The following is a 27,838-nucleotide window of genomic DNA, read 5'->3' as shown; positions in this document are numbered from 1 at the left end:
TTTTTTACATTAGAACATTAAGAAAATTATATATATTGTGTAAAGGAAGACCTAGGACTTTAAAAAGGAGAGGTTTGTCACCAAGTGACCCAGATTGAGACAATAAGTGAAAACCCCGTTAATTGTGGTCCAGTGTCATCAGTTAAAGGTGTTAGCCAGGACTTTTAAACGTAGCAAGACTGTAAATCAGCAGGACGTCAGCAGTAACGCCCCATCAACATAGCCGATGTACAGTCCAGTGAACAAAGCAGAAGAGTAGAAGAGGCTGCTCTTGGGACATGATGTGACCGGTGAGGCAGTGGAGATCATCGCTTGACAGAACAGACAACTAACTGCCAGTGAGAACTTAGTCTCATAGGAAAAAATAATCCTGGATAACCCCATTATTATTAGGATATATTAATGACATTTGTACCATCGTTTTAAACTGAAACCGATTTAATTGAATAAACTCACACTCCTCAAAGGGTTAAAACAAACTTCCGCATGTCCCAATGTTACAGTAGTTAATATAAAAAAATTAAAAATAAATTAAAAATTGATCCTATTGGAACACATTACTGTAGTGCCAAAACTCCAATATTATTTGCACCAAAATTCTAGTAAAAATAATTTTTAGCCATATCTAGAATTCTAGAAAGAACAGTTGTTGGTGCTTGCTTGACATTTTGTCAAGGAGTCCAATAAAAAGGACACGACTATCAGTAATAAATTTGGTCCACTCTTTAGACAAAGAAATGCTGAAGGGGGGGGAGGTCGTTGGCTAAGCTAGGCAGATTCTGGGAGTGTCTGCATTTACTGTGTAGTTATGTATGTTTGCTGCCCCCCCGTGTCAGCAGCCAGGCTGCTTGGATCCGGATCCGCGGCGGCTCGAGGGCTCTCTGGACCCAGGGGTCGGGGTCGGGGTCGGGCGGCCACTTGGAATAAAGGGGAGTATTTACACGGGGGAGTATGTTTGAAGTTCGCGACGCCACCCCGTGGTGTGTGGTAAGGTGGAGCACCACCGCTGCAGTTGCGAGCATCCGGTGGCGGTGGTGTGGGCAGCTAGATGTTTAACCCCTCCACGGGTAGGGAGAATGCCCCAGGACTCGACAAGGGCAACGGGGAGGCGCCGTTGGGATGGAAGGGGGTTGTTTGTGTACTCACTCAGTCCAATAACACAGACAACTGTGGTAAACCAAAGTTCTGGACATTGTTGCTGCTTGGAGGGAGCACGTCTGGATCCCGTGCCCATTGGTGCTACCTGTTAGTCTGCGACCTTTGCCTTGGCACCTCTTTCTGTATTTGGTCCCTTTAGTGTAGAACTAGTTGGGTCCCGCTCACCAGCATGGCCAACTGGGTGAGCTTGCTCTCAAGATTTATGCTTGGGATTTTCCGGACCGTGTGAATGGAAAGTCCTATCCCCCGCGTTGTGCTAGTACCCCAATTTTTGAGCGGGTGGAGAACGGATCTTGAAGGCTCCATCCTCGTTGGGTAAATTGCCAGGACGCCTGAAGCTCCTTCCTGACCCAGGGTCCACGTACCCAGTCGTGCCCTGGCCCCCGCCTGGTGATGGCACAAGGCCGCCGGCTGTCCTCCTTGACAGTCCGTGCCCTCTGTCACAATCCCCCCGTGACTGGAGTCCAGCTCCTACCAGGCCCAGACCAATGTCTGCCACCCAGTAGTCCCAAGGAGCCCAGCTCTTGACCTCCTCTCTCTCTCCTCCAACACTTCACCGCCCCGTGACCTCTGCTCTTGAGAGTCACCAACCAACTGACTCCTGACTTCCCCTTAACCAACCCCCCAAGTGGGCGACCATATTCCAATCAGGCCGTCCACAGGTGTGTCTAGTGGGTGTGGTGCAGAATGTTTCTAGGATTTTTATTAGCTGTTCTTGGCAGCTTCAAAGGTCAGGGGCCTGTAACCAAGGAAGAGGTGGATACTGTGCAGAAGGGCAGATTGCACAATACCCTGTGATGACCTGATAGTAGCATATGTGACGCCTATTTGCTATCATATACGAAACGCCCACATTTATGCATGATATGCCGATATTTATAAGCACTATAAAAAAAAGATAATTCTCATTAAAATCATTGAAGTGACAATTACTTCAACACTGATATGCCCCACTTTTTTTTACCTTCAAGAGCTGGTATAAAATAGGAAACTTAGCCTAATGGTCACCAAATCTAAAACGTTGTGGCAGATCTGGCACATTATGCCTAAAAAGTTAAACAGCAATTGTAAATCTGCATCAGTAAGTGAGTTTTCTGCTTATTTCAGGTTCAATTTTTTTCCAGGTCATAGATTTCAGTCAACATTACTAGATAAGAAGCTGGGCAATATATCAGGTTACGGGAGGACAGAGCAAATCAAGCTGAAAAAGAAACAAAGCAATGAATTTGTATAAGACATATAGGAAACAATAAGTAATCCATCAGATCCGTCACAAAAGAAAACCCTTGCTAAGTCATTTTGATAATTTATCTTCTTCAAACAAAGTGCATTACGTTCCCCTGTATGCCACATTTTACTAACCTCTATAATATATACAGATCTGGCCAAAAATAAGAGACCAATGCAAACTTTTCAGTTTTTCTGGTTTTTCTCTTTATAGGTCACGGTCATGGCCAGCCCAATCTCCAGACCTGAACCCCATTGAAAACCTCTGGCATGTAATCAAGAGGAAAACGAATACTCACAAGCCATCAAAGAACAACTGCTTACATTTTTGCACCAGGAGTGGCATAAGCTCACCCCAAAAGCAATATGAAAGACTTGTGGAAAGCATGCCAAGACGCATGAAAGCTGTGATTAAAAATAATGGTTATTCCACAAAATATTGATTTCTGAACTCTCCCTGAGGTAAAACATTAGTGTTGTTGTTTCTAAATGATTATGAACTTGCTTTCTTTCCATTATTTGAGGTATGAAAGCATTGTGCATTTTTTTGTTATTTGGACCATTTCTCATTTTCAGAAAAATACAAAATTTATTGCTTGGAAATTCGGAGACGTTGTCAGTAGTTTATAGAATAAAAGAACAATTTACATTTTACTCAAAAATATACCTATAAAGAAAAAAACATTTAAAAAAAAATAATATTTATGGGATAGAAATTTAGAGCGTGAAAGCAACTGAACATATGGCAAATAAAAATACATAAAAAAAAGTATCAACAGAAACAAGACACTGCTAAGAGCTTGTGCACACAGTGATTTGCATGTACAAGAAAATCTGAGTTTCATCAGTGTCATAAGGTTTTCTTTAAATGAGAAAAAAATAAAATATATATGTTTCTGCACCTCTTTTTAATCAGTATGTGAAAAGCTGAACGCATTCCAATGGCATCTGAGTGCTGTACAATTTCCTCACTGACCCATAGACTTTCACTCAGATTAACGTGGGACGTGTCTATGAGTTTGCACAGACACTCAGTCCACAAGAGGGGAGAGAAAAATAAATAAAATAATAAATTGTTCGTCGTTCCCGAGGTATCACACATCGCTGTGTGATACCTCGGGAACGACGAACTATAGCTTACCTGCGGCCGCCGGTAATGAGGAAGGAGGGAGGTGGGCGGGATGTTACGGCCACTCATCTCCGCCCCATCACTTCTATTGGGCGGCCGCTTAGTGACGCCGCCCGAACCGCCCCCTTAGAAAGGAGGCGGTTCGCCGGCAACAGCGACATCGCTAAGCAGGTAAGTCCGTGTGACGGCTCCTAACGATATTGTGCACCACGGGCAGCCATTTGCCCATGACACAAGCAAAGGGGGCGGGTACGCTCGCTAGTGATATCGCTGCGTGTGATGGGGCTTTAAGGCTACTTAAAATGCGGAACAGGTCACGCGACCATAGGTCCCTGTATGCCACAGCTACATTGCAGCATAATGCAGGTGATTGGGGGAAGGGGGGGGGGTAGGATATAAAAATAACTCTTGCATTTTAATGTTTGCAGGTTGAAACCAGGTCCTGTAGTGTTGGTGCGAGAAAGTAGGGAGTCTGTCCTTATGGGGTGCACTTACATAGAGCTGGGCAGCCCTCCTGGACCAAGCTAGACACTGTGCACCACATGCATTTGTGCCACTTACACCTTATACAAGCTTTATCCGTGCCCAATTATAATACTAGGACACCACTCCCCACATGGAGGATAGGTGTGTAAATGATTAGTCAGTCTTCTGTAATAGCGCTGCCCCCACGTTTTCTAATGGGGTCCTGTCTGCATTGTGCAGTATACTTATACAGTATTGTGCCCTTTTTTCTCGGTTTTGTTTTTCATTATGTTATGTTGTAGCAACTTTTTAATACACACCCTGTGATACCGCTAATGTTGTGTAGCGCCTGCCTTAAAATGAATCTGTTATTAGGATCAACCCTAATCCGTCTATATGGGCATGTAGGTCATAGGAAGCTGAATAAAAGGACACCTTGATGTCCACGATGTCATATTCCAGAGAAATTCAACTTTTTCTTATACATTACATGTAGATTAGCTATTCCAGACTATGGGCAAGACACTGATCTCTCAAAGATTGTGCCTCCAGAACTTATTTTTAATAAAAGGGGGCATCACCCGTGCAATATGTGATGGCCGCTCTCTCCTCTCCCGATTTCACTGCAGAGCTGTGTGTGATTATAACTGACACATCTGCAGGTTCCTCTTAGCTTCAGCCTCCATCTCACAGGCAGACAGAATTGCAATATAGCAGAGCGGTGAGAGCTGCAGCGCACGTGTTTGTAAGAAGACAAAGCTCAGCACTACTGTTCTGTGTTAGTTACATGTCTCACACTGGTAATTCCAGTTTAAGATCTGGAGGCAGATTCTCATGTAGATCTATATCCAGCCCATAGCCTGGAACAGCTCGTTTACATATAAGAAACACATTGATTTCTTTGGAATAAGGCTACTTTCACACATCAGTTTTCTGCATTCAGGCACAATCCTTTTTTTTCCTGATGCAAAGGATCCGGCAAAAACGGATGCAAACCGTATCCACCGGATCCAGTTTTTAACGGATCCGTTATGCCGGATGCGTACAAAACCGGATCCGGTGGATACGGTTTGCATCCGTTTTTGCATCCGGTTTGTCCTTTTTTTGGAAGGATCAGCTTTTTTAATTAATTTGGTGCATGCGCAGTTTACAAAAACGGATCCGGTAGCCGCATCCATTTTTTACCGCATTGCGCCGGATCCGGCGTCCATAGGCTTTCATTGTAAAACACGCCGTATCGCGCCGGATCCGGCGCGATGCGGTTTTTTTGCCGGACAAAAAAACGTTGCAAGATACGTTGCCTCCGGCCGCCGCTTTGATTAATTTTGCCGCATCCGGAAAAAACCGGATGCAACGCAAAGCCATCAGGTACAATCCGGTTACAATGCAAGTCTATGGGGATAAAAAGGATGCGGTACCGGATCCGATTTACCCGTTTTTTTCCGGATTGTACCTGATGGCAAAAACCTGATGTGTGAAAGTAGCCTAAGACACGGGATCACATACAGTATATAAAAGGTATCCACTTTATTCAGCTTCCTATGACCTACATGCCTATATAAACTACTTAGGAGGGTTGATCCTACAGACAGATTCCCTTTACGACCACCTTACACAGTAATGCCAGCTGAATCAATTGAGATTTACAGGTTTGGCAGACAGTCTAAAGGCCACGTCTCACTAAGCAATATCGCTAGCAACATCGCTGCTAAGGCTACTTTCACACATCAGTTTTCTGCATTCAGGCACAATCCTTTTTTTTCCTGATGCAAAGGATCCGGCAAAAAAATGTAAAACCGTATCCACCGGATTCGGTTTTTAACGGATCCGTTATGCCGGATGCGTACAAAACCGGATCCGGTGGATCCGGTTTGCATCCGTTTTTGCATCCGGTTTGTCCGTTTTTTTGAAGGATCAGCTTTTTTAATTAATTTGGTGCATGCGCAGTTTACAAAAACGGATCCGGTAGCCGCATCCATTTTTTACCGCATTGCGCCGGATCCGGCATCCATAGGCTTTCATTGTAAAACACGGCGTATCGCGCCGGATCCGGCGCGATGCGTTTTTTTTTGCCGGACAAAAAAACGTTGCAAGACACGTTGCCTCCGGCCGCCGCTTTGATAAATTTTGCCGCATCCGGAAAAAACCGGATGCAACGCAAAGCCATCAGGTACAATCCAGTTACAATGCAAGTCTATGGGGATAAACCGGATGCGGTACCGGATCCGATTTACCCGTTTTTTCCGGATTGTACCTGATGGCAAAAACCTGATGTGTGAAAGTAGCCTAAGGCACAACCTTTGTGACGTAGCAGCGATGTTGCTAGTGATGTCGCTGTGTGTATGCGTTTTTTTTTGCCGGACAAAAAAACGTTGCAAGACACGTTGCCTCCGGCCGCCGCTTTGATAAATTTTGCCGCATCCGGAAAAAACCGGATGCAACGCAAAGCCATCAGGTACAATCCAGTTACAATGCAAGTCTATGGGGATAAACCGGATGCGGTACCGGATCCGATTTACCCGTTTTTTCCGGATTGTACCTGATGGCAAAAATCTGATGTGTGAAAGTAGCCTAAGGCACAACCTTTGTGACGTAGCAGCGATGTTGCTAGTGATGTCGCTGTGTGTATGCGTTTTTTTTTGCCGGACAAAAAAACGTTGCAAGACACGTTGCCTCCGGCCGCCGCTTTGATAAATTTTGCCGCATCCGGAAAAAACCGGATGCAACGCAAAGCCATCAGGTACAATCCAGTTACAATGCAAGTCTATGGGGATAAACCGGATGCGGTACCGGATCCGATTTACCCGTTTTTTCCGGATTGTACCTGATGGCAAAAATCTGATGTGTGAAAGTAGCCTAAGGCACAACCTTTGTGACGTAGCAGCGATGTTGCTAGTGATGTCGCTGTGTGTATGCGTTTTTTTTTGCCGGACAAAAAAACGTTGCAAGACACGTTGCCTCCGGCCGCCGCTTTGATAAATTTTGCCGCATCCGGAAAAAACCGGATGCAACGCAAAGCCATCAGGTACAATCCAGTTACAATGCAAGTCTATGGGGATAAACCGGATGCGGTACCGGATCCGATTTACCCGTTTTTTCCGGATTGTACCTGATGGCAAAAACCTGATGTGTGAAAGTAGCCTAAGGCACAACCTTTGTGACGTAGCAGCGATGTTGCTAGTGATGTCGCTGTGTGTGACATCCAGCAACAACCTGGCCCCTGCTGTGAAGTCGCTGGTTGTTGCTGAATGTCCTGGACCATTTTTTAGTTGTTGCTCTCCCGCTGTGAAGCACAGATCGCTGTGTGTGACAGCGAGAGAGCAACAACTAAATGTGCAGGCAGCAGGAGCCGGCTTCTGCGGACGCTGGTAACCAATGTAAATATTAGGTAACCAAGAAGCCCTTTCCTTGGTTACCCGATATTTACCTTCGTTACCAGCGTCGGCCGCTCTCACGCTGTCAGTGCCGGCTCCTTACTCCCTGCACACCCAGACTACACATCGGGTTAATTAACCCGGTGTGTACTGTGGCTAGGTGTGCAGGGAGCCAGCGCTAAGCGGTGTGCGTTGGTAACCAAGGTAAATATTGGGTTGGTTACCCGATATTTACCTTAGTTACCAAATGCAGCATCGCTTCCACGCATTGCTGCTGGCTGGGGGCTGGTCACTGGTGAGATCTGCCTGTGTGACAGCTCACCAGCAACCCGTGTAGCGACGCTCCAGCGATCCCTGCCAGGTCAGGTTGCTGGTGGGATCGCTGGAGCGTTGCTTAGTGTGACGGTACCTTAAAGGCCCAGTCACACTAAACAACTTACCAGTGATCCCAACAATGATACAACCTGATAGGGATCGCTGGTAAGTTGCTAGGAGGTCGCTGGTGAGATGTCACACTAAGCGACGCTCCAGCGATCCCACCAGCAACCTGACCTGGCAGGGATTGCTGGAGCGTTGCTACATGGGTTGCTGGCGAGCTGTCACACAGACAGATCTCACCAGCAACCAGTGACCAGCCCCCAGCCAGCAGCGACGTGTGGAAGAGATGCTGCGCTTGGTAACTAAGGTAAATATCGGGTAACCAACCCGATATTTACCTTGGTTACCAGCGCACACCGCTTAGCGCTGGCTCCCTGCACTCCTAGCCACAGTACACACCGGGTTAATTACTCGATGTGTACTTCGGCTGCGTGTGCAGAGAGCAGGGAGCCGGCACTGACAGCGTGAGAGCGGCGGACGCTGGTAACGAAGGTAAATATCGGGTAACCAAGGAAAGGGCTTCTTGGTTACCCGATATTTACATGGGTTACCAGCGTCTGCAGAAGCCGGCTCCTGCTGCCTGCACATTTAGTTGTTGCTGTCTCGCTGTCACACACAGCGATGTGCGCTTCACAGCGGGAGAGCAACAACTAAAAAATGTCCCAGGGCATTCAGCAACAACCAGCGACCTCACAGCAGGGGCCAGGTTGTTGCTGGATGTCACAAAAGTCGTGCCTCAGCAGCGATGTTGCTTAGTGTGACGTGGCCTTAATGTGTATGGGGCCTCCTTACTACCCTGATATCAAGAGACAGAAGGCTCCGGCATGTCTATTTCATCTGGAAGCTTTATCTTCATAGAGAACACCAAAGTCCTTGGCAGAGGAGGAATTGGGAAAAGAAGCTGCCGCCATCGTTTGACTGACAGCTAAAGTGTATGGAGGGCGTAATCTTTGTTTTCTCAGCTTACCCTGCTCTTTAGTGCAAATGCATGTGCACGGGGTTACAGACAATACAATGGCACAAGCAGTCTCTAGTGCCCTATGTTTTACACCATGATTCTGCTGCGATATTGGGTCCACAGCATTGTCTAATAATTACATTTTTCTAGAGCAGAATACACTCCTATACCATGCCACAAACTTTACAGCAACTCTTTTTGTAGAAGTGTAAACTTTAGGCCTGTAAAGCAACACACAGTAACGCTCTGTGCGCACAGTGCGTTTTTGATGCAATTTTTTAATGCAGATTTTGGCACAAATCTGCAGCTCTATCTTTTGGCCAGCTATGTTAGCAAAATCAGTTAGAATTCTGAAGTGTTGTGCGCACGTTGCTTATTGTTTCCTTGCAAATTTGGTGCAGAAAATAATCTGCAGCATATCAATTGTTGGTGCGTTTTTCCTGCATTTTTTAGCCCTCCCCCACATTAAAGGGAACCTGTCACCACTTTTTTGGTGTATAAGCTGCGGCCACCACCAGTGATCTTTTATATACAGCATTCTAAAATGCTGTATATAAGAGCCCAGGCCGCTGAGAACATAACGATTGCGCAGTTGGCCATATGGGAGTCTCCGTTGTTCGGAGCCGCCTCTTTCGCCCATCTTCGTTCTCCTTCTCTAGCTGCGGTGCATGACGGGTCTGACGTCATCCACACTCGCCGGCATTCAGGTCCTGAGCAGGACAGATCAAAGTATTGTAGTGCGCATGCACGGGACCAGTGAGTGTGTTTGATGTAGACATGTCATGCACACAGGCAAGATGGCCGAAAGAGGCGGCGCCGGAACCGGCGAACGTTAGGTAAGTATTATAAAGTCATTATTATGTTATACCCCCGGCCTGGGCTCTTCTATACTGCAGGTTAGAATGCTGTATATAAGAGCCCGGTGGTGGTGGCTGCAGCTTAGACGCTAAAAAGTGGTGACAGGTTCCCTTTAAGTTAGTTAAGAAAAATTCATGGCACAAAAACACACCAAAAGCACATGCTTGATTTGGTGCGTTTTTCTGCCAGAACGTGCAGATCTGATGCAGAAAATATCTGCATCAAATCTGCATTGTGCGCATATAGCAATAAAGGGAACCTGGCAGGTCCTGTATGGAACCATAACCACGAGCAGTTCTGGGTGCATATTGCTATTCCCTGTCTAACCGTCCCCTGTATACAGTAGCATAGATTAAGAGATCTTTAGAAAAAGTATTTCTAAAGATCTTTTATCTTATGCTAATGAGCACGGTGACTAGTCCCAAGAGCGTTTTATTCCCCGACTAGCCCCCTTATTAGCATGCCCACAAGGATGTACTAACATGCTTTTCAATGCAGAGTTACCAGCGGTGCCGCGTGTACCTGTGTTCGCGCTTCTGAATGCCAGGCACTTCCAGTCATGTGCAGTATGAAGCTGGGTGTACACGTCCCAGCTTCAGAGAGGTCTACTGTGCATGACCGAAAGTGCCCGGCATTCAGAAGCGTGGTCACAGCGAACACAGGAACGCGCGGCACCACTGGTGATGCTGCATTGAATAGCATGTTAGTATGCCCCTGTGGGCATGCTAAGAGGGTGGCTAGGTGAGAGAGAAACTCCCTTGGGACTAGTCCCCACACTCATTAGCATATCATAAAGGATCTTTAGAATTACTTTTTCTAAAGATCTCTTTATCTATGCTACTATATACAGGGACAGGTAGGGATTAGCACTATGTACCCAGAACTGCTTTTGGCTCTGGGTGCATATTGCACCTGACAGGTTCCCTTTAAGATGACCCAGCACTAGCCACAGATTTTTTTTTTTAGGTGGGGAAAAGGGACTGGAAGGGGAATGGGTGTGAGTGGAAAGTAATACAAAAGAAAGGTTCTGAGCAGACAATTCATGCATTTCACAGTTACACTTGACTGATCAAGTACATGCAATCACTGAATATCATAAACAAAACCTGTCATCAGTAACCCGTTCTTGAGGGCACTTTACACGCTGCAATATCGCTAGCGAGAGTACCCACCGCCGTCGGTTGTGCGTCACAGCAAAATCGCTGCCCGTGGCGCACAACATCGTTAACACCCATCACACGGACTTACCTTCCCTGCGACATCGATGTGGCCGGCGAACCGCCTCTTTTCTAAGGAGGCGGTTCGTGCAGTGTCACAATGACGTCACACGGCAGCCGTCCAATGGAAGCGGAGGGGCGGAGATGAGCGGGACGTAACATCCCACCCACCTCCTTCCTTCCTCATTGCCGGTGGACGCAGGTAAGGAGATGTTCGTAGTTCCTGCGGTGTCACACATAGCGATGTGTGATGCCGCAGGAACGACGAACAACCAGCGGCATGCACCACCAACAACGATATTATGAAAAGGAGCGATGTGTCAACGATCAATGATTTTTGACGTTTTCGCGATCGTTGATCGTCGCTCCTAGTGACATCACAGTATGTGACACCTAACGACGCCGGATGTGCGTCACTAACGACGTGACCCCGACGATATATCGTTAGTGATATCGCAGCGTGTAAAGCACCTTTGGTCATTCTGTCAAGGGAGCATCAATGTCGCCGTTTCCCGTAGTCACAATATATTACGATTATAACTTACAATCTATTTAAGCTAGTGGGTCAGTTATGTGGTGCAGTTACAGTAGGTGGTAATACACTACACCGAAAGTTAACTTAGTAATGAGCTATGCTCTCTCTCAGTACCGTAAGTCATGGCGGGAAGTAACGACCTGGCTCACTTGGACACCACTCTGGAACAAAATGTACGTTTCTCAGTCTCTAGTTCGCAACAGTCAGTCTTTGGCATTTGACCAGGCAGTCTGATTTTCTTTTGGTAACAATGTTCGGTATGCCGCCTTTCGGGCTCCACTGGAAACGGTATGCCGCCTTCGGGCTCCACTGGAAACGGTATGCCGCCTTTCGGGCTCCACTGGAAACGGTATGCCGCCTTTCGGGCTCCACTGGAAACGGTATGCCGCCTTTCGGGCTCCACTGGAAACGGTATGCCGCCTTTCGGGCTCCACTGGAAACGGTATGCCGCCTTTCGGGCTCCACTGGAAACGGTATGCCGCCTTTCGGGCTCCACTGGAAACGGTATGCCGCCTTTCGGGCTCCACTGGAAACGGTATGCCGCCTTTCGGGCTCCACTGGAAACGGTATGCCGCCTTTCGGGCTCCACTGGAAACGGTATGCCGCCTTTCGGGCTCCACTGGAAACGGTATGCCGCCTTCGGGCTCCACTGGGCTTAGCACACTTCCAGATAATTCCAACGCAGGCGACATGGGCCCTACTTGCTGCGCACATCTGCTCGATTGGGGGTGGGGAGTGAGATAGAAAGAGCAAATTAAGGAACAAAGCGCCAAAAAGGGCCCCTGTCATCTTATCATTCGATTCCTTTTTGTGAAGACTGTCTGATGCGGAGGATAAGAAACAGCAAGCCCATCCAGACTGCCCCTGGGCACAGCACACAGAACTGCAACGAACCTTTAAAATCACCTAGAGAGACAATGGCAGGATTATTTCGGTGCCACAGAAAAGAAAGTGACCTCCTTAGGTAACGGGCATGTCAAATACCATAAGCACCATGTAAAATACCATAAACAACTATCTTAAAGTTCTCATTCTATGAGTCAAGAGGAACATTCCACAACCTCTGCCATTCACTGTTCAGGGCTTCTACTGGGAAACTGCACGATGACCTGTCAGTCATATCCCCTTTCCCTGCATTGCGTAGTGGGTCAAATAGTGAGGGTCATGGGAGAAAATTGATGAGCACCATTTTATGGTGAGAAATCTATTTAAATTGATGACTCTTTCAACATCAACAAATTCACTGCACCTCTACGCATCAGCCGTCATTTTGTTTTCAGCAGTGCCCATTGGTTGCTTGTATTTTTGCTACACCCTGCAGTTACATACAATTATGGCCACTTTCACACAAGGTATTCACGGTCAAAGTACAGAAAATCAGCGGGTCTCCTAACCCAAACTCAAGCTCACATACAGGAGATCCATCACAGCCAGTAAAGTTATCATGGTCTGTACCTAGAACCTCAATGTCGATCGTGTGAACCTGGCCTTAAACTTACAAATTCTGCCCCAGTATGTCTGTGTACCTACATTGCACAAACTGAATGAGGTGACCGGCAACATTTCTTGACTATGTAGTGATCTCGAAGTATCTGTCTGGAAGTGTTGTTTAAGTGCCTCTAGAATGTGTAACACAAGAGCTTTTACAGCTATTAAAGGGGTTTTCCCCTTTAAAGTTAATTTTAATCAACAGATCTTGGAAAAATTATAAATTTTCACAATTGCATGTATTTAAAAAAAAAAAATAAAAATGTTCCTGTGCTGAGAATCTTATCCATGTGTCCCTGCTGTGTACTGTGTAATGGCTGTGTCTGACCGTACAGGGAGATGGTCTGATCATACCACATCTCCTGGGCAGGGGAAGATGGAAGAGAATATACAGACATTCCAGCACGAGATAATCGCTGATTCTTTTTGTGAGGTAAAACATTTCCCCGCTTTTTTTTTAAAAAATGTTTTACCTCAAAGGCAGAAATCTACACCTTAAATGATTGTAAGATTATCTCCGCACAGGAACACTTTTTTTTTTTTTTTTTTTTTTTTTAAAACCACATCCAATTGTCAAGCTTAGTTAATTTTAACCAACAGATCTTGAAATAATACTTTTTTCATGGGACAACCCCTTTAATTAAAATATTTAATCTAAATAAAAAAAAAAAAAAAATATTACACAATACCAAACATCCCTTTAAGAGGGCATATAGAGTGCTTTTATACTACCAGGACGAGATCCTGAAGGGGTCAAGTTGTTCCCCTATTTGTTGGATGTGATAACGACGTGTGACATGTCTCAGACTGGTTCTATGAACATTATGCAAGTGATACTGTAAAAGTTCAGCTCTCATTGCCTACCTATTTTAATGAAAACTATCCATAATACTTTGGGGCATTGTTTTTCAGATCAGTGCACAGTGACGTTCTACTGATATTTCTCCTGAAAATTGAATTAATTCATTATCCACTTAAGCTAATCTCAGGCAAAATGTTGAGGCATGAATACAGTCCATGATGCACACAGTGGCCAGGGGTCTCCTAATCTGAACACGACAGCCTCATGTAGGCCTATGTGGCTGTCGATTTTCAGTCAGGTGACCCAGGGAAGCACAGCAGCCTGTACTAGGACAGTGAAAAGCACAGATGTGAATCTAGACTAAGTGGTCAATGTATTAATTGGGGATATGCCTATAATGCTCCCGAGCTGAGGTCAGGAGACCAATGGGTCATCCGGGCACCGCAGTCCATAAGCAGAACACATATGGGAATCCGGCCTTATGGTTTCCAATCTGACTTTAGAAGGAAATAAAAAAAAGGAAGAGGGTCGTATGTGCAGTGCCACAACCCCCCATGAAGCTCCTCAGATTATAACATTAGGCTGGGGCTCACATGATCACTTTGGCCACTATTTGAACCCACAAAGTACGGTGACTGACAAGCAAACCACAAAAAGTCCAATTGGTTCCAACTTTTTGGGACTTGTCACATTAAAAGCTCAGTGTGTGTGTGTGTGTGTGTGTGTGTGTGTGTGTGTGTGTGTGCCCGCTAAAGGAATCCGCACCGTCGCATTTACAATCACGAAATTTTGCAGACGCCTCATGTGATTCAGGCAACGTCATAGACTATGTTTTGACAGGAAAATTTAACCCCGCGCTTTACAGTTACTCTCCAAAATCCTGCCTCCATTAAACTGAATGGAGGTGGGAGCTACAGGCTATTAATAGCAACTGTCAGTGGTTGCTATAGAACAAAATAAACTGTTAGTATAAAAAGCTTATGTGTGAGGCAATAAGAGGTTAGTGGGGAGACTGATAAAGACAGACAGACGGGGCAACGAGAGAGACGGGGCAACGAGACAGAGACACACATATAGAGAGAGACACAGATATAGAGAGTCAGACAGACAGACACAGAGATGGAGACAGATAGACTGATACAAATACAGACAAAGAGAAACAGACAGACAGAGACAGACACAGACAGACAAAGAAAGACACAGACAGAGACAGACAGACAGCGACACACAGACAGACTTTGAGAGAGACAGACAGTTACTATCCCGGGCAACGCTCTGGTACTACAGCTAGTTATTTATATATGTTAAAGTGGTGAATCTTTGCTGTCGCCTTCTTGTGCCTGAAGGCACCAATCTCATTGTATAGCGTAATGTAATTGAGGTCTTGAGTCTTTTGTATACATGTTATGTTACCTATGATAATAATGTATGGATTGTATTGTGATGTGATATATTGAGTGTGTGCTTGTATAGAACATGATGTAATCTATTGGATTCTACCCAAGTTTCAGAGTGCAGGACTCTTCTGGCCCTGGTGATAGGAGCCACGATCATCTCCCCTCTGAACATACTAGATGTGGAACCACTGCAATGGAAAGTGACTGTCACATGTTGTACTGTAGCATTGGGCTGGGTTGTGCTAGAACTCACAGGACCAGTAAAACCGGAAGCAATTCAGTGGAAACAGAGTGGTGTCTGAACATGCCTTGTAGAATTGTAACGTGCTGAAAGATCTGTGCCCGCTATCTGATGTGTAAAGTTGTTGCTGAAAATGAAACACTGAGTAAAGTACTGTTTGGAAGAAACTGTTGGTCTCCTTGTGGAAACAAGTTGTCATCCGGTGTTGACCAGCCGATGTCAGGGCAGTATGGTCCTGCGTGAGTTCACAGCTCAAATAACACAAGTCCAAACACCCAGCCATAACTTTGTCTTTTCATGTGTAGCATGTTGTAGTGTCCGGGGTCAATCCCTCGCTTATAATTACGATCCCGCTAGGCCCTACATATGTATGTAAGGAAGTGTTTCTTCCTTAAAGACACCAATCACATTATTGCAATGTCATGTAGTGTAATTTAAACAGTGTGATGCATCTTTTGTAGATATTGTGATGTGTGGATTGTATTGTAACGCAAGACGTAATGTGATGTATTGTATTGTAACGTATCCATGTATACTACATAGCACTTTGATATGTAGTTGCCACAAGTAAAGTGTTGAGATTAGTCAAAAAAATGGAAGCAGTTAGCTAATAGGGTAAGAAATGGTTTGTTCTAGAAAAAAAAAAAAAAAAGAAAAGAAAAAGTTAGTGAAGACCTAGTCTGCTTCCATACGGATTGAACCCCAGATAGAAGGGTCTCGAAAACGGGCCTTTAGCTACTAGGCCCGAAGCCTAACAGGTAATGGGTCGAACCTAACTGATACGTGAGCGGAGTGGACTTTCCCAGACGAAGTCTCCAAGCATCCAAGAACACAGTCTATTCTGGCACTAGTGGCTACCTGTTACCCCCTCCTCTACAAAGAGTAGAGACGTGGATGCGGAAACATCAGGGAGCACAAGTCTGGCCATCGTGACAGAACCCCTGACTCTCTCCTCCATGAGGAAACTGGACATGCAGCCGCTGGATGGGATGGTGACCATCATAAATTGGACTGTAACGTTAGGTCCAGTAAGATCATAAACAACTCAGCGAGAACTGAGATTGTGTCTTAATAGGCCTTGAACAATTGAAACGTTCTGGAAGATATGTTCCTGCTATCTGGTGTGTGAAGTTGTAGATGAAAATAAACCATTACGTGAAGCAGAGTTGTTTGGAACAAATTTGTGGTCTCCTTGTGTGAAAGAGTTGTCATCATTTGGTCCCCAGCTAGCCAATGCCAGTGCAATATGTCACCTGCACAGGCGAATGGACCACACAACACAAGTCCACACACCCAGCCAGGACCAGCTCTTTCATGTGATGTGCCGGGACATTTGGAGTCAATCCCACGACCACTACGCCACTCTACATATACTCAGCCTGTCAGCAAGCACCTAGCAGAGATGAAAGTGTGGTATCCCACAAAGTGGCCATTTCCATGAGATACCAGAAGTATAGAGAGTGTTTCACAGAAATGGTGTAATTTTTTATGTATATTGTATATTATAGCATATATTGCCAAAAACTGCTAACTGGCAGCACTCAGAGGGTTAAGCTTCCTCTATGGCAGGGGTGGGGAACATCCGGCCCGCAGTCCTTATGTGGCCCACCATGACCTTTTCTGCGGCCCCCGGGCAGATTCCCGGGGGCGACAGTGTTCGAGTCGCCACTGCGGTCTTGCAGGCCGCCGGCTCTTTAAATCCTCACATGCACTGCTTGTGTGCACTAATGTGTTCTTCCACTGGCCAGTGCTGGCGTGCCAAGGACTAACTTTGTGGGCAGGTTTAGCGCTCTGCGCTTCCGTCCCACAGCAACTTCACAACTTCCAGATGTGTGTGCCCGCCCTCTGCCCTCTGATGCTGTGTGTCCGGCGTCTGCTCTCCGGTGCTACGAGTCTGGCGCCCACCCTCGCTGTTGTGTGTCCCGTTCAGTGCTTTGTGCCCCTCCCCCCGGTTTGTGTACCACCCCCTCTCCACAAGTTGCATGCAACCCTCAGTGCAGTGTGCCCCCCAATGCTGTGCATCACCCCAGGTCTGTGTGCCTCCCCCCAGTGACATAGCCGTGCCCCAAGCCCCTCTTGTGATGTGCGTGCCCCCAGTGTCTCCTGTGACTTATACATCACATTGCAGATGCTGGGGCATATATATCAAAGGAGGGGCTGGGGGCATATACATGTCCCCAGCCCCTTGTTTGATGTAGGTGACCCCAGTGTCTCCTGTGGTGTATATACAGCAGTCCCAGCATCTCCTATGTGATGTATATACAGCAGTCCCAATGTCTCCTATGTAATGTATATGCCCCCAGCTCTCCAATGTTGTATGTGCCCCCAGTGTCTTCTGTGATGTATATACAGTGTCTGTTATGTGATGTATATGATTTACCAATCTTATTATCACAGAGTTGACTGTGCTCCAGACAGAGACAAACTTGAAAAAGCAGCTGTGAGAAGAAACATGATTCATTTCAATAAACATCATGGTCACACCAAAGACAAGCAGCTCTGGCTGCCACAGTAGCGGTGAGTTAATCCTTTGACTAAATATAGCAGGGTCATTTTCACATTGATAATTTTGTGTGGCCCTTGAAGGTTGGCAGAAATTTTCAAATGGCCCCCGGCAGAAAAAAGGTTCCCCACCCCTGCTCTATGGTGTCAGCCAATGACTGTAGCTGTATGAGTCACATGCGAGTGGGAGGAGCTATCTTCAGATATGCAGTTTAGTGTCAATTGCGAGATGGCAGCTGAGGGGGGGAAGAGGCGGGTGACGTCCACCATTTCGAGAGGATTTCTTACGCATCACTTGAAGGATAAAATTTCCAATATGTGAAGTACAACTCAGCCCAAAATAAGGAAAGTTTTCCCTCAGAGGGTTTCCCATGGAGATGGCCACTATGTGGGATACCACAAATGCTCATTTTCCAATTATTGGTCTGTCTAAACTGACCAGCAACCACCACATATATTAGCAAAACACTTGTTCACCCAGTGAGACAATTGTATGCCATTCTCCTGAGGCTAGTTTCACACTTGCGCTATTTTGACGCAAACGGAATCCGTCACTAATGTAGTACAGTTCATTTATTTACAGTGGAAGCGCGTTACTATGGCGCGTGTGTGTGTCATGCAGTACCCGCTTGAGTCCACACGATGTCGTGCTTCCACTGTAAATAAATGAACTGTACTACATTAGTGACGGATTCCGTTTGCGTCAAAATAGCGCAAGTGTGAGTGAGCCCTAATACGAGCTGTGAAAGAATAACGAGACCCATTGTTAGAAGTCTTCATGAGGTGAACATCCCACATACTCCACTATGTGGTGACCAGGCTGAAAAGTCATTATCTGTATAGTATTTCCACATGTGCGCTGATACCATGATATTCTACGAGCACAGACCGATCAATCAGTGCACATGGAGTGCGGTCTGTGTAGACGTGCTGTTACAGACTGCCTTGCCTGTAGCCCCGTTGGTGTCACTTAATGGCTGCCATCAGCCTGTTCAATGGGCACCAAGATAAAGTGTTTTCCTAAGATTTTTTACTTTATGATTTTTGCTCAATCTGTAATATTCCCATAACACAGTATATTATCCCTCAGCCTTGAACTGAGAGGCAGAGTACTAGACTCCTTCATGGCCTGGGTAATAGGCTCTTCTACAGGGCAGGAATGGTTGCCCATTTTAGAGGGAATGGTGCGCTTTGTAATTCTTGTCCTATTTGGTTGACAAATAAGGTCATCTACTAAGGCTCTGTACATGTCTACCTGGAAGACGCCATCACAAATGCCATACAAAAATGACAGAAAGTAGAACCACAAGCAAATTTATTTTGTCCAGTTAAATAGTAGGCCCCATAATGGACACCTTTATAATCAGTGGGATTAGTTGGATGCCTTGGTATCCATCAGGTCAAGAATCAGATCTCAATTCTTTCCACAGCAGAGTAAGGCCGGTTTCACACATCCGGCTTTTCGCCGGTTTGCCGGATCCGGCGCTCTCCCGTACAGACAATACAGTACAGTGACAGCGCTGTAACTTCCGGGTCACATGCGCCGGTCACATGACATCACGTGACCGGCGCTTGTTGCGCTGTCACTGTACTGTAGTCACTGTATGGGAGAGCGCCGGATCCGGCAAACCGGCAAAAAGCCGGATGTGTGAAACCGGCCTTAAGCAAAGCCAACTTCCATCTTTAATATCTATGAATCATGGGTGTACTAGTCCAAACCAGTTAATGAAAACTAGATTGCAGACCTTGTGGTTCAAGGTCAAAATCACCATGAGGTTCTCACCTAGAATATGTCACCGTCTTCTCCATAATCCAAGTGTAAACTGAAGAAAAATAAAACCGAAGAATAATCCTCCTTGGCACCCGCACTGCATGAAATCAGCACCCAGGGATTACCCATGAATAACACTTGTACTTCAAAGACACCATAGAGCCCCCGTGTACACACCTTCCATGCTCATTGACGCCAGCTCCAGATCCCCATTTACTTCAAGATTGAAAACAAAAAATCCACATGAATGCAGCCCCCACCCCATGTCACATAACACCACAGTCTCTAATGAAAGAACGTCCACAAGTACTGACATGTATCATTGGGAATCTGCTCACTACATGACCATACACAAGAGGCGACAAGAAGAAGGAAGTATACAATCACACATCAGTTTTTTGCCATCAGTCACAATCTGTCGAATTTTGAAAAAAAAAAAAATCCGGCGACTGATGCCGCTGGATCCGTTTTTTTCTCATCTGCTTGTATTAACGACGGATGGCCTCACGATTCATTCGACAGATTCGCCGAAAAATGTTTCTCCGTTGGACGGAGACGACGACCACAGTAACGTTTTTTGTGTACGTTGAAAAACAGACAGTGACAGATCCGTCGCCGTCCATCATTTGGTTGAATGGAAGCCTATGATCGCAGGATTCGTCGTCATCCGTCAAATGCCGGAATTCGGGGACAGATTTTTTTTTAACTCAGCATGCTCCAATTTATTATTTAGCCCCCAGTTAGTCGGATCCGTCCAAAAACGGATCCGTCACACCAGTTTAGCCACAATCTGTCGAGAGAAAATGGATTGTGACTGATAGCAAAAAACTGATGTGTGAAAAGGGCCTTAGGCAGTTTTTGGATGAATGGGAGAGAGGGGGGGGGGGGGGGGGGGGTTACAACTGACAGCCATCATTTCCAACTTCCTTATACACATACATGCTCGATTCCACCAAATATGCAGTGTTCTCAATAGGCAAAATGTAGCAAATGCTCGATCTGAGGCCACGTTCTGTCTGCATGCAAAACAGGTAGAAAACGGACAGCACAAGGACCAATGCAAAAGCACTGTGATGGTTCACATGAATGATCTTTACACATAGACTGAAGGGTTTGGTGTGTAAGTAAAAAAATAAATATAATATATTATATCAGTCAGACCATGTGCTACTTTGATCTGTATTTTGGCTCAGACTCAACCATTATATGTCAATGGATACACAAAGAACGGGTCACATACCGGCTACCATCCATATTTCATGCATTTTCCATGAATGCTTTACACTTATAAAAGATAGGAACCTGTATTTGACCATTATTATTTAAATCAGGTATCTGATGCCACATTGCACAAAACAGACAGCAAATAACAGCACATATGTTAAAAAAAAAAAAAAGGACAAAACATGGACTGAACGCAGCCTAAGGGTTAGGGTCTTTATACACAGGTGAACTAATGTCCCACAATGAGTGACAAGTGACATGTTCTAAGCTGCCCATCACTTTTATTATGGTCCCCATTTACAACCGGAGAAGCAGAATCGGCCGATGATTTTTGTGCCCACAAGTCCTTAAGGAGCCATTCATGACAAAGGAGCAAGAAACAACACAAAAAATAAAGTTTAACATGCCCGATCCTTTCCTCCAACATCATCCGCATACTTACCAACATTGCGGTCATCAGAATGGGGACTCAATTTGGGGGCAGAAAATCCACCCCTTTTACCTAGGTCATCCTCATATTTCTCAAAACTGTAATTAAGAAGAAAGAAAAAAAAAAAAAAATAGGGCCATTTCTCAGGAAATTCTGGACTGAAATAACCATTAAATAGTCCGCCTGTTTAAACAGTTTTTTCTCCCGATATGAAGAAACAGAAACTGGAAATGCTTTTTCAGAGAGAAAGAGGACTTGAACATTAGCACCACCTGTTGTCACAGGTCTCTAACCAAGCAAATCAGATCACCTGCATTGCACTTATGAAAATTAACTTTCTGGTTTGGCTAATACTAAATCATATGGCACTAATCCGAAACAGGTGGATATTGACCAACTTTTAGGATTGCTACATCCAATAGGTGGCACAGGACTTCTCTTTTTCTCCGAAAAGTAAAATTGCATATTTATAGGGCTATTCCCATCTCCAAGATCTTATCCCAATATATCGTAGGTGTAGTAATAATAATTATCATTATTATCATAAGAAATAGAAAATGCTTTTAATTAGAAATGTAGTCCTCCTGATACAGCAATGTCTCTTACCTCATGTGCAGGGCATTGCAGCAGTTTAGGTATCCATGGTTATGGCTACACATATAGGGAAGGTTAGTTAGTTGCTAGTGGTCATAACCACAGATACCCAAGCTGTAATGCCCTGCACATGAGGTAAGTGACATAGAAGTATGGTATAGGTCTCCTGAAAGGCTATATCACTCAACTTATGTCCTGTACTATAGCAGCCAGGCACTCCTGGCAGATATGGACCCTGCCAGAGCACCCTTCATCAGAAATGCCATATTCTTTCTATTTTACCTTATGTGCAGGACATTACAGCTTAGGTATCCATGGTATTGACCAGTAGCAACTAACTTTCCCTATATGTGTGGCCATAACCTTGGATACCTAAGCTACTACAGTGCCCTGCACATGAGGTAAGAAACATGGCTATATCAGGAGAACTATACTACATTTCTAATTGGTGGGATTTGCTATTAATAATTATTATTCCTACTACATATTGGGATAGGATGATGGAGATGGAAATAATCCTTTAAGTTCCCAGGGGAGCATCATGTGGCCTACAAGCCTCCTTACGCTAACTTGGCTCTCTCCACAAGGAGAACTTTGCCCCTAAGGCACTGTGCGCACTAGAAAATGGAATTTTTTTAAGAACATTCCACAGGCTCTTAAAGCTTTCCACACCTGCGGGGGGGGAAAAAAAAAAAAAAAAAAAAAAAAAAAAAAACACCCGCAAAAAATCCGCACCGAAATCCGCATGCGGTATGTTGCGTATTGTTGCGGACTTGGTGTGGAATTGCCGCAGGTTGTTCCCTGCGGGATTTCACAGTTCTCCATGCTCGTGCTGTCCATGGTCCTGAAGTCTCCGGGCCGTGCTTTTGTCCCGCGCGGCTGTCACTCAGCGTGGGTGTGTGTCTGCCTGCAACCAATCACAGCCACCGGTGAGAAGGGAAGGTGTGAATACGAGATGGAATAATGAGCCGGCTCTGGAAGATGAAAGAGCCGCCGCGGGAGCAGTGTGACAGCTGCCCGGTCATTGATGAGTATGAAGCGCTTGCTTCTACCCCTTTGGGCCAGATTCTGTTCCCCATACACTTTTTATGGGGAGCAGCATCTGGCCAGATACCGGGCATCAATCCTCTGCCAGCCCTCGAAAACGCAGGCACCTGCGGAAAAGAAGTGACATGCAGTTGTTTTTGCTGCGGGAATCCCGCAGCAAAACATGCAGCTGTCAAAATCTGCCTAGTGCGCACAGCATTTTTTTTTTCCCATAGAATTTGCTGGTGAATCACTGCAGAGATATTTTGAACATTTTCTGCAGCGAAACATGCAGCAAATCCGTGGGTAATCCGCAGGAAATTCCGTCTAGTGCGCACAAGGCCTTTAGGCAGAAGTCACACTTGCCTATGACTTGCACGAGTCTCACATCGCATCACCCAGGACGGTCTGCCGCTCTCCAGACACGAGCGTGCAGCTACATAAAAATACATGCAGCCGACCCGCTCCTGTCAGGATATTGTGCGGCCGTGCCGGGTGAACAGAGTCACTCACAAGTGTTATGCGGGCGTCACACAGGATCATAAATCGTGCGATCGCACCCGCCCCCGTCGTTTGTGCGTCACGGGCAATTAGTTGCCCATGGCACACAAAGTCGTTAACCCCCCCCCGTCACGGTGGCAAACATCCTCTTCCTGAAGGGGGAGAGACGTTCGGCGTCACAGTGACGTCACACGGCAGCCGGCCAATAGAAGCGGAGGGGCGGAGATGAGCGGGACGTAAACATCCTGCCCACCTCCTTTCCTCCGAATTGCCGGCGGATGCAGGTAAGCCGTGTTCGCCGCTCCTGGGGTGTCACACGGAGCGATGTGTGCTGCCACAGGAGCAACAAACAACCGGAGCACAGAAGGAGGAACGAGATTATGAAAATGAACGACGTCAACGATGAACAGGAAGGTGAGTATTTCTGCTCGTTCATAGGTGTCACACGGTACAATATCTCTGACGATGCCGGATGTGCGTCACTAACGACGTGACCCCGATGACACATCGCCAGATGTATCGTACCGTGTGACGCCCGCATTACTCCGGCCTTAGACACTATATGAATATTCTTCCAGCCAATGGTTGTGTTTTTTAAAAAATATATGTATAAAATATTTATTTACCTTGTTTTTAATTGAATATTAATAAAGACAATGTTTTTTTGTGACCCCTTGTACAGTATTCTTTCTTGGTGTTTTATATTAAATTCCGAATGGTCCTATTGGTCCAATATACCCCCACACTGATGATTATGATCTTATGAGAGTAATACAATTTTCCATATTTTGTTGGTGTGGCACGGGTTTATTCTCTAACAATTGGTGTTTACTATATGAAAGGTAAAATCAGGAATGAAACCATCAGTTTACACAAGTATAATAGAAACAAATGCAAACCTCCTGTATTTTTGCCTCACTCCTTGCATTGGCTTCTAAATATTGATGTAAAATACTTGCTATGTGAACAAGACCAAACAGAGCCAGCATCTGCTTTTCACAGCCATGACCAGAGCTGGTTACCATCGCTGCTGTTTAGCCTTTTAAACGCTGCTGTCAATCACCGACTCCAATCTCCCTACTGAGACGCCAAAAGGGCTGTCACACCGGGGGGGGGGGGGGGGGGGGGGGGGGGGGGGGGGGGGGGGGGGGGGGGGGGGGGGGGGGGGGGGGGGGGGGGGGGGGGGGGGGGGGGGGGGGGGGTCGTTGTACTGAAAGCTGATATAGTCCTGGGAAACATCCCGCCTCTGATCTTCATAGGAGATCATCATTTTAATTAGATAGCAATGGAATTAAAAAGATAAAATGAAATTTAGGAAATTAGAAAAAGAAAATAAAAAAAATGAAGCATAACATTTCAGACTCTAGCGCACCTATTGATGAAGTCTGCGGACCTTACAGTGAAGCGGTTTTGGTGGTGGTTTCTGCAGTAATTTTTGCAGCAAATCCACAACCGATGTCTTTTTTCCTATTACTTTAAACTATAACAACTAGAGAGCCCTTCAGAGCAGAAGCCACCGGAATATTGAGCATGTTACTTTTTTAACTGCTTCAGTTATCAAACATGAAGAAGTTAAAAGAGGTAACAAAAAGACTGAACGTGTGCACAGCAATTGCGTTTTTACCTTGCTGTGCAATATGTTAATTTTTTTTTTTAGGCGCTTTTTAAGTGCACATACCCTTAATTAGCGATAGGCGAATAGTAAGATATTTGTGTTCAGATTATTTGTACCGAATACAGAGTACTATTCCAGTAATCATCACAAATAACAAACCTAAGGCTACTTTCACACATCCGGTTTTTGCTCTGCGGCACAATGCGGCGCTCTGCAGAAAAACCGCAACTGGTTTTTTTTGCCGCCGGTTGCGGGTTTTTTTTTGCATAGACTTACATTGGTGCCGTATTGTGCCGCATGGGCTTGCGGTCGGTCCGGTTTTTGCCGCATGCGGCAGATGTAGCTGGTGCCGCGGCCGGATGGAACGTTGCCTGCAACGTTTTTTGCTCCGGCAAAAAAAACGCATTGCGCCGCATCCGGCCGCTGCGGCGCATTTTTCAATGCATGCCTATAGACGCCGGATGTGGCGCAATGCGGAAAAAAACGCATCCGGCCGCCGCATGCGGTTTCTTCCACTGCGCATGCTCAGTATCGTGCCGCAACCGGAAAAAAAAACGGACGGGCCGCATGTAAAAACTTATGCAAAGGATGCGGGGTTTTCTCCGCATCCGTTGCATAGGTTTCACAGCCGGATTGAGCCGTATTGCTCAAACCGGATGTGTAAAAGTAGCCTAATACAAGTCAATGGGGAACCCGAGCATTTTTCATGAAGATTTTTCAGAAAAATGCTCAGGTTCCCCATTGACTTGTACTAGGTTCATTATTCATGACAAATGCTGGAATAGTACTGTGTGTTCAGTACAAATAATCCGAACCTGAATATCTTAGTATTTTCCCATCACCAACCCTTAGGCCAAATTTACACATTGGTGTGTTGGGGGTCCAAGTAGGAGTAGGTCCCCCTCAGAGACACCCGTCCCCCTCAGAGACACCCGACCCCCTCAGAGACACCCGACCCCCTCAGAGACACCCGACCCCCCTCAGAGACACCCGACCCCCCTCAGAGACACCCGACCCCCCTCAGAGACACCTGACCCCCCTCAGAGACACCTGACCCCCTCAGAGACACCCGATCCCCCCTCAGAGACACCCGATCCCCCCTCAGAGACACCCGATCCCCCCTCAGAGACACCCGATCCCCCCTCAGAGACACCCGATCCCCCCTCAGAGACACCCGACCCCCCTCAGAGACACCCGACCCCCTCAGAGACACCCGACCCCCTCAGAGACACCCGACCCCCTCAGAGACACCCGACCCCCTTGAATCTTATGGGTTTGGGCCAGGAGATCTGCGCAGCTGGTCCATGAATTACAAAATATAATACACGTCAGTGAATACAACCTAAAGATTCTTCCCCAGATGATGAAAAGAAAAAAAAAAAAATCTGTTAATGATCTTCAAGAAAATTTTCACATTTTACATGTGGATCTCATATCATGTATTTCAATGGGAGAAGCCCGCACTGAATGGCATAAAGAATCGACATTTGGGAAAGTTCATCCACACTGCTGCTGTTAGCAGCTCCAGACTTTCCATCCAAAAATCCAGACACAAAATCCTCAGCAAGATCTAATACTGATCAACGCTACATCAGAGAACGAATTACACAGACCATGAACAGAGTGATATTGCTCAACTATAAAGTGAACCCTGCTACATCAGCTCTGCTACCGCAGACATTAATATGGCTAACTAAAAAATTGTTTAAAAAGAACTGAAGTCCTCAGTGGTTGATACCTTTTAATGGCTAACTGAAAAGATGGTAATAATTGCAAGCTTTCCAGACTACTCAGGTCTCTTCATCAGGCATGGTATAACACAAAATCTGAAGAGTCACATATTTATACTTATACAGAACAGGACATAGAATAGGGCAGTAAGAAAGTTCTTTTACATATTTTTTTATCTCTACTGGCTAACACGGTACAAAGATATATTTTACCTGTATCAATATGGCTAAATACTGAGCGCAGATCACAGACAGCTCATGGCTACCCCAACATACACACCACCGGTGAAGTCCACAAATAGGCACGTCTATGCTCCCACAGCTCATCCGTTATCAGACCTTTTCCAAAGCTCATATACTGAATCCTTTGTGGAGCCCTCGGGGCTTTACCTATGTTCCCAGCATGGCTGCAGATGTGGCTTGAAGATCCCAGCGCAGAGGAAAGAGATCTAGGAAGTGCTGAGGTTTCCTTTAGGATCTCTGCAGCTTGTAAACTTTCTGACACAAGTTCCTCAGAGCTTCACTTCCTTGTTGGGTTCAATGCAAAATAACAAAACAATAACACATCTTCCTCAAAATGGCACGTCAGGCTCCGCTAACACTGTGGGCTCACAAGGCCGGTGTGAGCGATGGCACAGGAAGCATGGCCACTAGCACAAGCAAGGCTCACACTGCTGGCAGCCATTACACTATTGTAACCTGAGACTTCTTGTTAAAAAAAAACAAAAACCTCCCTAACTTCTTGGCTTCACTCCATTGTTAACCCCTTAATCCCTGAAGTCCAGGAAGGCTGCATCCCTCAGGTTCTGCTCCAATTCTCATGCACTTTTTTTTAAAATTAAATGTCACTAACCAGGAAATATTTTTTTAGACTTTTTGTTGTACTTTTATGTTTTTACCTTCTTTACCTGTATAATGAATACAGCTATTACACGTCGGTTGCACTCGCATGTAGCCGTTTTGCTCATCTACACTTCTAAGGCCTCCTTCACACTTCCGTGTCTCCAGTACGTGTGATGTCCGTGTCTCCGGTACGTGTGATGTCCGTGTCTCCGGTACGTGTGATGTCCGTGTCTCCGGTACGTGTGATGTCCGTGTCTCCGGTACGTGTGATGTCCGTGTCTCCGGTACGTGTGATGTCCGTGTCTCCGGTACGTGTGATGTCCGTGTCTCCGGTACGTGTGATGTCCGTGTCTCCGGTACGTGTGATGTCCGTGT

The 27,838-nt window shown here is 45.8% G+C and overlaps 1 protein-coding gene across 1 annotated transcript in view; it reads right to left on the bottom strand.

Moving 5' to 3' along the window:
* The window catches only part of KCNQ1 (potassium voltage-gated channel subfamily Q member 1), a 267,942-nt gene extending 240,747 nt beyond the window's left edge, over positions 1-27,195 (bottom strand). The window contains exon 1 of the mRNA XM_075325459.1: positions 27,011-27,195. The gene's annotated coding sequence lies outside the window, so the exon portion shown is untranslated. The remainder of the gene's footprint in view (positions 1-27,010) is intronic.
* Between the last annotated feature and the right edge of the window lie 643 nt (positions 27,196-27,838).

This window comes from Anomaloglossus baeobatrachus, chromosome 10 (genome assembly GCF_048569485.1).
Source record: "Anomaloglossus baeobatrachus isolate aAnoBae1 chromosome 10, aAnoBae1.hap1, whole genome shotgun sequence".
Taxonomy (NCBI): domain Eukaryota; kingdom Metazoa; phylum Chordata; class Amphibia; order Anura; family Aromobatidae; genus Anomaloglossus; species Anomaloglossus baeobatrachus.
The sequence above is the reverse complement of the archived record's forward strand: the minus strand, read 5'-3'. Positions and strand labels throughout refer to the sequence as shown.